The sequence below is a fragment of the Phalacrocorax aristotelis genome, chromosome 6 (genome assembly GCF_949628215.1).
Source record: "Phalacrocorax aristotelis chromosome 6, bGulAri2.1, whole genome shotgun sequence".
Lineage (NCBI taxonomy): Eukaryota > Metazoa > Chordata > Aves > Suliformes > Phalacrocoracidae > Phalacrocorax > Phalacrocorax aristotelis.
This window is the reverse complement of record NC_134281.1, coordinates 15,655,536-15,668,577: the sequence shown is the minus strand read 5'-3', so window position 1 is coordinate 15,668,577 and position 13,042 is coordinate 15,655,536. Positions and strand designations below refer to the sequence as shown.

At 38.7% G+C, this 13,042-nt stretch overlaps 1 protein-coding gene across 2 annotated transcripts in view; it reads right to left on the bottom strand.

Annotated features, from left to right (window-relative positions):
- ERC2 (ELKS/RAB6-interacting/CAST family member 2) overlaps positions 1 to 13,042 on the bottom strand; it is a 474,805-nt gene that overhangs the window by 100,938 nt on the left and 360,825 nt on the right. The window lies entirely within an intron of this gene.

The following is a 13,042-nucleotide window of genomic DNA, read 5'->3' as shown; positions in this document are numbered from 1 at the left end:
GTTCCTGTCTTTATAGTAAATAAAAGTGGAGTTGGGAGGCCTTAAACCTACAAATGTTGACAGACAACTGTACAAGAATACAAGGATGGGAATTTCTACTGAAATCCTTCCACAGCAATGTGGAATGATGAATATGTCCACAAAGATGGGCAGCTGAATGCAAACGCACACTGCCAGTACTTTTGATGCTGCCTGAATGTGAGTCAGCTTCAGTTCAGAAGTTGTAAAGCCTCATTTATCTAAGAGACAAGGTGTATTAGCTTGGGCATAGTGCCACACAACATGCTGATGGCTTCCAGACTGGAACTGGCTCACACACAGCCAGCTCAGAGTGTGGGCAGAGCAAGCTTGCATCTGTCTACACCTGTCTGCACAGACATACTCCTGGAGTATGTCGGCATATTATCTGTGTCTATTATCATGGATAATCTGAACAGTAATAACCTCACATATATAATCCAGTGGCATTTAACCAGGCATCCAGGTTAACAAGAGTTCAGCAGAGCAGGACTGTATATTCTACCAAATTATACATGTTAGTTGTTTGCATCCTTAGTAATTAACTACTTCAATACAGAGGGAAGAAAGAGAGACCCAGCAGTTTTAATTATTATTTTGCAGAGAACAAAATAAAGATGCAGGTTGTGACAGGGTATCTAAAGACACCAAAGCAGCCTCCTTTACTTCTGCATGGCCTAGCATACTACCAGAGTTACAGTTCTTCCACTAAGTCCCTGGGAGATAGAAGATGAAAAATATCTTGCCAATGCTGGTGAGGCATGTTAAGTGAAGAGATCCAAGCCTTTATGAAGCAGTCTGTGGGGATATACCCAGAGATCTACATTATCATATCTCATTTATTACCTATCACACACAGGTTTACGCACGTCTGTGAAAGCTGCTGTGCTACCCTGTCAAAATACTTCAGGCTTTATATGGAAGAACCAAATCTGATTATTTTGGTTCTTATGTTTTTAGAAAAGGTACAGCATTGAAGAAGCTGTCAGGGTGAAGTGCAGCTGCTATGTGAAGAATCCATTCCATGGAAGTTCCCTAGTAAACTTAGATGTCAGCAATGCCAGGAGAACTTGGCGTACCAAACGTAAGAGGAGTTGTCCAGAGGGTGGAGCGGTGTGGAGGCATCGTGGTCAGGCTCTGTGATAAATGGAAACTCAAGGTACCATGGAGCTTGTAGGCTGCACATTTGCTACCCTGGGCCAACAGTCCGTCATACTTTTGACAAAATGCTGTCCTTTTGGTGAACTTTGCTCATTATAATATCATTATAATACCAAAACATACCTCCATCCCAAAAGTTACCTGCCTCTAAGGTGCAATCACCCCTCATTGGGCATGCACTTTGAATTTCTTCTAGTCTATGCTTTTAAAAGTAAAGCAAAGAAATCCTACACCAAACATAATAAAGGTATGTATGACTAGAATCACTCAAGCTCCACCTGAAAGATGAAAAATAGTATAAAATGTGTGAAGAGAAAGAGGGTGTTGTGGAAGATGCCATTGTGTACCACTCTGACTTCTGGGACCAGTCGATGGGCTGAGCCTCATTCTGCCCCCACTGGGACACCTTTGGGTAAGATCAAAACATCTGTTTCCCTGGGAAAACTTAAAAACCTCTCTATAGCTTCACTTTAAATCTCCAGTGCTTCATATTTGCTTAATGCATTTGTAGCCCAGCAGCGTTACTCATCTTCTTAGTATTTGTGTGTCTTGTAACCAGCAATCTTATCACCTGTAATCCAAAGAACCTGTGTATCTGTTGCTTTAATAAATTGTACTATTCATTAATCTAGCCGTGATCGTTCCCATTGAACGCTACCGGCTGGGGCATCTGGCAAATTAGTCACTATAACAACTACTCTGATGAGTGGTTACTTTACATCCCTTAGAAAATAAACCGTTGACCAAGTCTGAGACTAAGACTGGACTTAGCCACACCTAGACTCCTCTCTGAGAAGGAGTTTAGAAAGCAAGGGGGTCCTGTCTGAACCTGGTTACTCAACAGTAGGGTCTCTCCCTAGCCACTCCTCAGACTGCTACCATTAATGCAACAGTAATAACGTCTTTGTCTAAATCTCTCAGGTGAGTAATACATTTCTGCTTTGCTGCTAGAAACTGAAACTTATCTTGCATTTCTGTGCAAGAATTTTTGAAATTCAAGACCTGAGCTGGCACCAAGAGCAACACACAATCTGATATACTCTCCATCTAACATGCCTAAGACCATAAGTATAATTTATAGTTCCTAATTATCTACTGTGTCAGGAAAAAAAAAAAGACTATCCAAATACAATTTTATAGAGATGTTATCACTATTTGCAGCCAAAATGTCTCCTTATTCTTTAATAAATATGGTAATAAAATACATTTAAAAATAATTTATTAGAGCACTGAATTAAATTACATTCTTTAACAGTAATATTTATAAAGAGTAATCCTTTTTACTATTAGTAGTTTTTCCTCTCTTTTTTTGAAAATTAATCTGTTATACAAACAGCAGGGTAGTATTTTTAACACCAAGAAAAGTCACTCTAATGGTACACAGTAAAATTAGGCAAACGCTCAGATTAATAAAATACATGTTAAACCTAACAACAATTGCTCCACATTGGTAATTATTCCTACATCTTCCTTAAACATACACAAAGGAATTCCTAGGATTCCCTATCTATATACCCTTCCTATAATATGGTTACTCATTACAAGGAGGAGAAGGAGAACTTTTCCCTGGAAAAGCAAAACTCATTAAATGAAACTTCTCCTGGCAAAGCCTGACTGCATTCTACTCCACAGCAGCCTACTACCTCAGGCTAGTCTCCTTAATACAAGGACTGTGAATGTAAGAGTCTCTTCATAGGCACACTCGCAGCTGTGAGATCAGGCTTAAGGTATCGAAGATTCTAGTGAGAAGTACCAAGAAACTTGCACAAATCTCTTAGTATTCTTAACACCACTTCATACTAAAACACAAAACAAAAGATGAAAGGAACAGTCCCTTCCTAATGAACAGGAATTAATTTGTTTACCCAAGTGATATCCTACCCAAAACTATTCAGGATTCCACTCTGTTTAATGTTTTCATTAACTACATGGATGATGGACTTGAAAATCTACTTATTACATTTCAGTGAGACTTGATACTGCAAAGATCTTCAAGACCCATGAAGACAGGAATAAAAATGTCTTGACAAACCAAATATGCCATCTAGAAAACTAAGGAGAAATCAATGTTAATTATATGTTGTGATTAAGGCAAACATCATACTGTGAAGTACAAACAGAAATAGATGGCAAGACAGAAGTGATTCTTTTGAAGTACATGATTTCAGGAAGATCTTAGCTGAAAATCTGAATCCAGTTTGGATATGATTCTCTATGAAAAATGTGAAGACTACTCAGAGGAGAGCGACAAAAGCAGTCAGAGAAATTACTGACAAGAAAACACTGAAAAAAAAAAAAACTACAATAAATAGTCCATTATTGGAAACATGATAATGAGAACATAAAATGATATATCAAATCGAAATAGAACATTTTTTTCCATACCCATGGCACACAGAACAAGAAGTAGTGTGCATAAATTGCAGGAGAAGTAGTTGTGGTTTTTTCCTCCTAATATCTAGTAAAAGTCTAATGATAATGGCAGGTAAGTATGAATAGCAATTGGCTACTAGAAGAAGTTGCTGGGGAAAGATGGTCACGGCCAGTGAAAGTCTTTTTGAACGATTAAGGCAAATGTCTGTTAGAAATGATGTGGTATAGTTGATCTTGCCCCGAGACATGACCTTACTAGCAACCCAATTATTCAATAATGATTCAGTGTTTTAAACCTGATTTACTCTATGTCTCATTTAAGACAGCAGTCCTTGGAGTTAATGTCACATTTTTTCTGCTTCCATCATAGGCTTGCTAGCCTTCCTATGACTGGAAGAAAAGACTTTTTACATTTAAGTTTCTACATCTCTAGTAAGAAAGAACAATACAAAACTTGGAAATGTCCATGACAGCAACTACAGATAAGAATGACTTTATACTGCGTAGGCCATTCCTCAGTGATAGTGAAATATGGAGATGCCTTTCTATGGAGAATCTATCAACTACTAATCTGGTAATAGACATGACCTTTAGACAAACAAAAAGTATAGAATCATATAAAACTTTTAGTAAAGTCACTGGAAGTAGTGTTAAAGAACAATTTGAACTAAAAGAAAATACCATACACAGGATTAGAGAAAGCAGATGATTCCAAAGCAACTCAATTATAAATGTAACCTAACACCTGAAAAATGCAATCTTATAGATCTCTAGCAATACAGACATAGAATATGTGTTTGTGAAAGTGTCTGTCTTGGAGAGAAAAAAATTACTTAATATGAAAAGAAAGCCTTAGCACACTAGAAGGGAAGATAAGATAAAACAAAAAGAAATAAATCCATGAAAGACTCTGTTGAATGCCAAACTGAAAAAGTATATTGTATACAGTATTTTATCAAACTGCAGCCTAAACAAATGTCAAAAGGAATAATTTCTTTAACAAATATGGGCAACAACTGAGAAAAAAGGATTGTTCACTAGCATATATGTAGTCAAGATTAACTATGGATAAAAAAAATGTACTAAGAACAGATTTAATAACCCTAAACTGTCATTCAGCTTGTAGGAGGTATTCAAGATACAGCTAATAAAACACAAAAAATTGTTCTAACCACCCACAAAAAAATCTCAGTAGTATAAAACACTGAAGGATGACCACTAAGATAAATGCTTTCTTTTGAGAGCTGCCTTGCAGTTAACCTTCTTAAAAAGTCTCCCAGAAACCTCTAATCATAATACATTGCATTGCCACTTATCACAGTCAATTTAGAAGTGAACTCTGTAAACACTCCTGCTTTACTCCCCACCTCTGTTAGTCTAAGAATAATTTTCTGAGCTTTAATAAAAAAACCTCATGACAATTTAGAAACAGCCCAATTGTAATCTAACAGAATTCCTAGATTAAGATTTATAGAAACAAGATCTTCTAACAAGAACTTTTACTGCCTTTACTACTTAAGCCATCCTCCACACAATACAGAAATGCAACTTAAAAAGTCACCATTAAAGTTAAATCAAGTCAGAAATGTTTAAACTAATGATATACAGTAGAGTACTCAGCCAGCTTCTCACATGCTAATCGTACTGAAGGAGAAAAAAACCAGCTCAATCAACTTTTTCCCTTTAATTATTGTTTTCTTTCCCTCATGACCCCCAGTATTCAACCTTAAGTTCAGTAGGAGGTGACTAGAGATAGACGGTGATGAGAGATCCTGTTTGAAACAGCTTCTCTCTGTCACTCCTAAAGCAAATAAATGGTTTGTTAAAACATGCTGTTAATCCATTATGGATGTGCATGCATCTTAGAAAATAAACTTCAGAATATTATTGGTATTTTAAAGCTTTTTCTTTAAACCCAAAACACACTGATCACAAGCATAGAATTTAAAATCTGTATGTTCAACAGCGGAGTTGTAAATCCAAGCTAGTTGTGTGACAGAGACATGTAAATTCAGTCACTACTGATTTTAGATGTTTATCCGAAAATTTTATGTCTGAGACTGACAGAAAACTTGTCTCTCCAATTAAATGACTAAATATGCTTTACAAAAGCATATTTACAGCTTACTTCTTTTAAATGAACAGTTATTTTGCACTGTTTTCAAAGAACAACCCCTTTTGAAACACTTTCAAAAGGAAAACTAGCATGAAATAGCACTTCAGGTTGGCCTGGTGCCCTTACAGCTAGCACAGAGAACTACTGACACTCCAAGGCCCAAACACATCAAAAAGCAGAGAAGATGGCTTCAGTAACTATGGGACAGAAAGATGGGGGCCCCAGCTCTTACACACCCCAGTCCACAGGTCCAACCCACTAAGCATTTTCCCTCATATTATCTGGGTATAAAACCTTGATTTACCATCTGATCAAAACTTCTGCTGAAAGTAGGTGTGAGGAGGAGATATCAAAGCTTACACTGTGTGAGATAGACAACAAATAATCTCTACACTACACCTGCATTAAGAGGTATATTTTCATTAGGCTAGAATCAAGGAGAAGTAGGAAGAAGCTGTCCCTAATGTGAAATTTTAGAGTAAATGGAAAGAATTAAAAGAAATGACCTGATTCTGAATAATCACAGGGGTGTTTCTTGAAAAAGCAGCTTTCTTATCCATTTGTCCTTTTCCTCAAGTTTACCTCCCTACAGCCACAGTTGAGAGCGTCTTCCCTATGTTTCATTATTCCCACAACCACACCTCTCCTTACATCCCCCAGTAACAGTAACTGTGTTGTCTTTAGATTGGCAATTTTAAATTATTCCTTTTATTCTCCTTAAAACAGCAGTTTGGAATGTGCATATAGGTCTTTCGTTAAGCAAACAAAAGTCATCCAGTATAAAGGTATAAGTTCAGAGATACACGTTTAAAAGCAAAGAAGGAACTTCATGCCCATCTTTTGGGGCTAATTTTCAAGTAAGAAACAGGCACTCAACTGCCCTTTAAATTCCCCGAACTTTTTCAAACCTTGTAACATTGTACTTCTGATGTCTCAATGATTTATATTTTAGAAATGACAGCTAAGTAAAACAGACACCCTCAGAAAAGACATGTTCATCTGTGAAAGCAATTACATCATAGTTTCATAGATCATGCTTCAATAACCACTGCATTTCTCACACATGCGTAGATATAGCAAGCTTCAGACTGTGTGAGAAATGCAGACAATAAAAAGAATTCACAGTGCTTCAAAACACAACTGAAGTTAGATGATAACAATTATTTCTGGGTTTCTCAGCTTTCTACTAGAATTGACTCTATTGTTCATTTGGTTTTGTATGATTCTCCATGCAACCAACACTTGGTTAAAATACCTCTGCCTGTTTTATGCCATACGACAACACGGCGCAGAGATGGGGCCGCTGAGAACAAGAACAATGGCATCTGAACTCATAGGATTGTGTTACAGCAGGACATAGCACTGCACAGGGTCCACCTAAGTTAAATAGGAAAACAAAACTATAGGTAATCTGTCATTGTCAGCCTCCTTATCCTTCAACACCACTTTTTGTGTTTATAGAAGACAAAGATAAAAGTACTTTGCAGGATGAATGGCTTGATCTCTAGAATATAGTTCTTGGTAATGTTTTTGAACTGCCAAATAAATGTTGAAGCTTGGAAAGAGTTACTATAAAGACATACTATTGTTTTAATGCATTTGCAGAGAATTCAAAATATTTGAGTGAAAGACAGAAAACTGAGATGCAGAGACAGAATATTAAAAAGACACAAACTTTTGTTAATTGCATTCTGTTCTTAATTTGAATTTACAACATGTTCCAAATGTCCATTTGTTACAAAGTAGATGGTTATGCTAAAGAATAAGTGGGGCTTTCTTTCAATTTCTAATAAATGCTGATCAACAAAATTATCCTTTTGGCAAACAGATAACACAGAAATATAATAAAAACTATTTCCTTCCTTTCCATTGGAAATTTAAGAAAAAGATTGGTCTGATTTTGAAAGAACTTAAGGTCCTCCCTCTAATTTCCGTAAAGTTACAAGCAGCTGCCCTTTGAACAAAACTCAAAATCCAACATAGATCACATTGAACTTTAAAGTATATCACAGAGGGAATAATTAGCTCCGTTTTGAAACATCATCTAGAAATCAATATTAATATGTATTAGAATTTATGCCTTGAGCTTTACACTATATTAGAAGGCAATTTCAGGAAAGAAAATTGCCTGAATACATATGATTAACAAAATGCACTCTCTTGGCAGTGCACAATTCATATCTGATAACTGATCTGAGGACATAGTTTAAATGTTCACTTACTGGTGAGCATCTGTCTGACTGGTGTCAGACAGAGATTATGTAAACCAGTGTCATATAATTTCCACTAACCAAACATATGTCAGAGTACAATTCTGTATGTTAGCCTTAAACTAAGAAACTCCTTAGAATTTTGAACACCCACACACCCAAATAGGCTGACAGTTTTAATATTTTAATTATTCTAATTTAGATCTGTGAAGTCAGAATCATCATTGCCATTATTAACATGACAACATCCATCACTTATTGCTAAACTGAGAACTATGAGCATGCTAAAACTGTTACATAGCTTAATTTGACAGATACATGAAATTCTACAAATTATTACAACTCAACTTTTTTTTTTAAACTACAATGTTTTTGTTAAATTTGCCTAGTTGATAAGGTATTGCTAGGTACAGCATAAACGTATAGTGCTCCAGACATATCGTTTCTGAGGATTTCATTATATTTGGAACCATTGGATATGCATTTATGGTCGAGCCACAGAAAACCAAATATTAACACCACTCATTATTGGTGTTAACATTAAAAAAAAAGTAGTTATGCATCTGAGTAAAGAAAAAAATCAAGGTATTTATTCTCAAACTAAGAGGCCACAATTCCTTTAGGTGTGGGATGTCTAACAACATAAGTGCCTAAAGGCATTTTGGCAGACAACATTTATTCAAACCTGTCTCCATCATTTTACCTCAGTGAAAAAAAACCTTCATTTTTAATAAAATATTGCACGCCCAAAATGCAGCATATGAAAATAATAACTATAAAATAGAAAAGTATCAGTAAAGACAATGAAAGCCTAGAGCAGACACAAGATATTTTAGTCAGAAGGAGAGAGGGAATTAGACAACGTCTCAGAAATATTTCTCTAATTAGTATCTTGAAAGACTGAGAATGAAGGAGATAGGATACCACATTATGTTATTTAATTATATGACTTCCCTGCTAATGGAGCTATTCACAAGCATTGCCAGGAGCATGAAGGCCATCATATGATTCAACTTTGCCTAAATAAGTTTTCTCATTGAACTTCTTTGGTGGGTTAACTGTTTCAAAATTTGTTTCAGACTAAGGAACCATTTTAAAAAAGGGCATATGTATAGTCTTAGAGCACTAAGATAATACACGTTGACTCACAGTGAAGATCATTTGTACTGACTTTCTCAAAGCAGACAAAAGAGGTATAAGGTATATCACTGAACTGTGTAAGAGAAAAGGCATAGTGCCCAGCAAGACAGACAACTGAATGGCAATGAGGAGTCATCACAATAGAAATAATGGTATTTGGATATTTTAAGATAGTTCCATAACAAAACGTAGCATGTTTAGTCTTGATAAACAATTAACTTCTTACATATCGTACTAGACTAACAGGACTAACACATGAAGTTCTCTATTGATTTGAATAATATTTCAGACAGTCTTCAGCAAAACTTCTAAAATTGAAGCAGTGATCAACCTGAGTGGTGATAAAGGTGCTGTGGTGGCCTCATGCGATGGCAACCAGGAGACCAACCACCTCAAGGGTTTCCATAGCTGTAGTGGGTCTTCATACACCCCTCCGGGGAAACCTGTACGCTCAAGCACCTTTCTGAAATGCCTGTACACCAACTCATGCAGCATGGAGAACAAACAGGAGGAACTAGAGGCCTGTGTGCAGTCGCAGGGCCATGATCTCATTGCTATCACAGAGACATGGTGGGATGGCTTGCATGACTGGAATGTGGTCATGGATGGCTACAGGCTTTTCAGGAAAGACAGACCAGCAAGGCGAGGTGGGGGAGTTGCTCTTTATGTGAGGGAGCCACTGGAATGCATCGAGCTCTGCCTTGGAGTGGAAGGAGAACAACTTGAGAGCTTGTGGGTAAAAATTAAGGGACAGCCAAATATGGGTGACACTGTTGTGGGCGTTTGCTACAGGCCACCTGATCAAGAAGAGGAAGCTGATGAAGCCAGCTGTAAGCAGCCTCACAATAACAGGCCCTGGTCCTCATGGGGGACTTCAACCACCCTGATATTTGCTGGAAAAGCAACACAGCGAGCCATGCATGATCCAGAAGGTTCCTGCAGAGCATCGAGGACAACTTTTTGAGGCAAGTGGTGGAGGAGGCCAAGGAGGCGAGATGTGCTGCTCAACCTTATCCTAACAAACAAGGAAGGGCTGGTTGAGGATGTGAGAGTTGGGGGTACCCTTGGCTGCAGAGACCATGAGATGGTTGAGTTTAGGATACTGTGAGGTACAAGCAGGGCTATGAGTTGGATTACAACCTTGAACTTCAAGAGGGCCAACTTTGGCCTCTTCAAAGACCTGCTAGGAGGAATCCTATGGGCTAGGGCTCTGGAAGGCAGGGGGGCCCAAGAAAGCTGGACAGTATTCAAGGACCAATTCCTTCATGCTCTAAGATCTGTGCACCCCCAGGAGGAAGAAGTCAGGCAGAGGAGCCAGGAGACCCTCATGGATGAGCAAAGAGCTTCTAGAGAAACTGAAATGGAAGAGGGAGGTTCACAGTATGTGGAAAAGGGACTGGCCACTTGGGAGGAATATAGGAATGTTGTCAGGGTATGCAGAGATGTGATGAGGAAGGCCAAGGCCCTCTTGGAATTAAATCTGGCAAGGAATGTCAAAGATAACAAGAAGGACTTCTTTAAATACATCAGCAGTAAAAGGAAGACTGGGGACACAGTGGGCCCACTGCTGAACAAGGAAGGGGCCCTGGTAATGTAGGATGCAGAGAAGACGGAGTTACTGAATGTCTTCTTTGCCTCAGTCTTTACTGCTAAGGGAGGCCCTCAGGTATCTCAGCCCCCAGAGAAGAGAGGACAAATTGGGACAAAGGAAGACTTACAATCGGTTGAGAAGGATTGGGTCAGAGATCACCTATGCAAACTGGATGCTCGCAAATCCATGGGCCCCAATGGGATGCACCCACGAGTGCTGAGGGAGCTGACAGACCTTCTTGCTGAGCCACTCACTATCATCTTTGAAAGGTCATGGAGGACAGGAGAGGTGCCCGAGGACTGGAGGACAGCAAATGTCACTCCAGTCTTCAAAAAGGGCAAGAAGGAGGATGTGGGTATGAGGCCAGTCAGCCTCACCTCCATCCACGGAAAGGTGATGGAGCAGTTCATCCTGGAGGTCATCTCCAGGCATGTAGAGGAAAAGAAGGTTATCAGAAGTAGAAAACATGGATTTACCAAGGGAAGATCATGCCTGACCAACCTGATAGCCTTCTATGATGGCGTGACTGGCTGGGTCAACAAAGGGAGAGCAGTGGATGTTGTCTATCTTGACTTCAGTAAGGCACCCTCACAGGCAAGCTAAGGAAGTATGGGTTGGATGAGTGCACAGTGAGGTGGATTGAGAACTTGCTCAACAACAGAACTCAGGGTCGTGATCAATGGAGCAGAGTTATGAGGAAAGGCTGAGAGACTAGGGTTAGTTTAGCCTGGAGAAGACTGAGGGGGAATTTCATCAATACCTATAAATATCTAAGGGGTGGGTGTCACAACGATGGGACTAGGCTATTTTCATTAGTCCCAGTGACATGACAAGGGGCAATGGGCTCAAGTTGGAACATAGGAAGTTCCACCTCAATATGAGAAAAAAACTTCTTTCCTGTGAGGGTGACAGAGCAGTGGAACAGGCTGCCCAGGGAGGTTGTGGAGTCCCCTTCCCTGGAGACATTCAAAATCTGCCTAGACATATTCCTGAGACCCCTGCTCTGGGCGTCCCTGCTCAAGCAGGTGGGTTGGACAATATGATCTCCAGCGGTCCCTTCCAACGCCTCCCATTCTGTGATTCTGTGAATGACTTTTACTGAGGGTAAAGAAAGAGTCTGCTTTTGAGCTAAGATCAAGTTAGTTCAAAATTTACTACAAAAAAGGATAATAATACTTAATCCATAGGACTACATTGAGTACTGAAAAGTTGTTTGATGATACTTTTTAAATTATTAGAATCAGTGAACTAGAAATAAAAAAAAAAATATGGCACTTATTCTTAGTTGGGTGGGTTAACCAAACTGTTTCTCCTTCCTCATTGATGTTTTAACTATCAGCTCTTTCCACAGTTAGATCAATCCCTTCTGTAGATATCAGTTAGATGTATGTCAGAAGTTATCTGTTCTAGTTGGGTATTCTCAGGCTATATGTTAAAAATAACTGACTGAGGTGAATCTTCTTGGGGGAAGATAGTATTAAGACCTTTCCTGAAGAAGCTGTCAAGCCTGCAAGGTGGGGCACAGAAAGATGAAACAGGAGAGAGCTGGGGGCCAGCAGCTTGCATGGACACTCAGATTACAAGCAGGGGTGGCAGGGGACAGATAGTACTTCTGAGGAACCAGTGGGAACTGGGTAGAGTTTGCTGCCATTCAAAAGTCACTGAGTGGGCTGAAAAAGGAGCACATCTCGGGGGCGGGGGGAGCGGGGCAAAGTTATATACAGCTCTTTTCATTTCTGATGAGGCAGTCCTAGCCTTTTGCTCAACTTTGAGAAATATTTGGGGGGGAAGATCTATGTCAAAACTTTGACCAACCTGTGGCCTTGTCATGAGAAATTAGACTTTCAGGCACTTATGTGTATAGTCATTCAGTCATGTCTCCATCAACCATGGGATCTGAGATCCATGCAGATGGCACACAGCTGAGTTTATTTATCAGTTAGACACATATATGTTGGCAGTGAATGCACTACTGTAATCTTCAAAGTGATAGTGGAGTAACAGGACTGTGTATAGTGGTCTTCCATATATTTTCAAATCTTTTCTTCCTAATGAAGAATGCAGCATTTTCCTCCTCACTCTTTCTGCTTTTATCTTATGGAAACTGACAGGAATTAGCAATGTTTGCCTCCCACCTCATTGTATCTGCAAAATGTAAAAAGCCTGAGAGTTTCCCTTCTTATTGCATTTCATTATTTAGGAGGACACAAGTGACTTTTCTGTTAGAGGAAAAATATATTGAGTACAATGTGCAAAGTCTATTTTTAAGGTAAGGTTTCAGAAAACATAAAGAGGTAATCTGAAAAGCCATCAATAATAAAAAATAAAAATACTTTCAAAAATACAACTTCAAAATACTATCTAGATGTTATTTTGCAAACTTCTGATGGCTGTATCTTAGAAAAATATGCAGATCTGTTCCAGAACACTGGG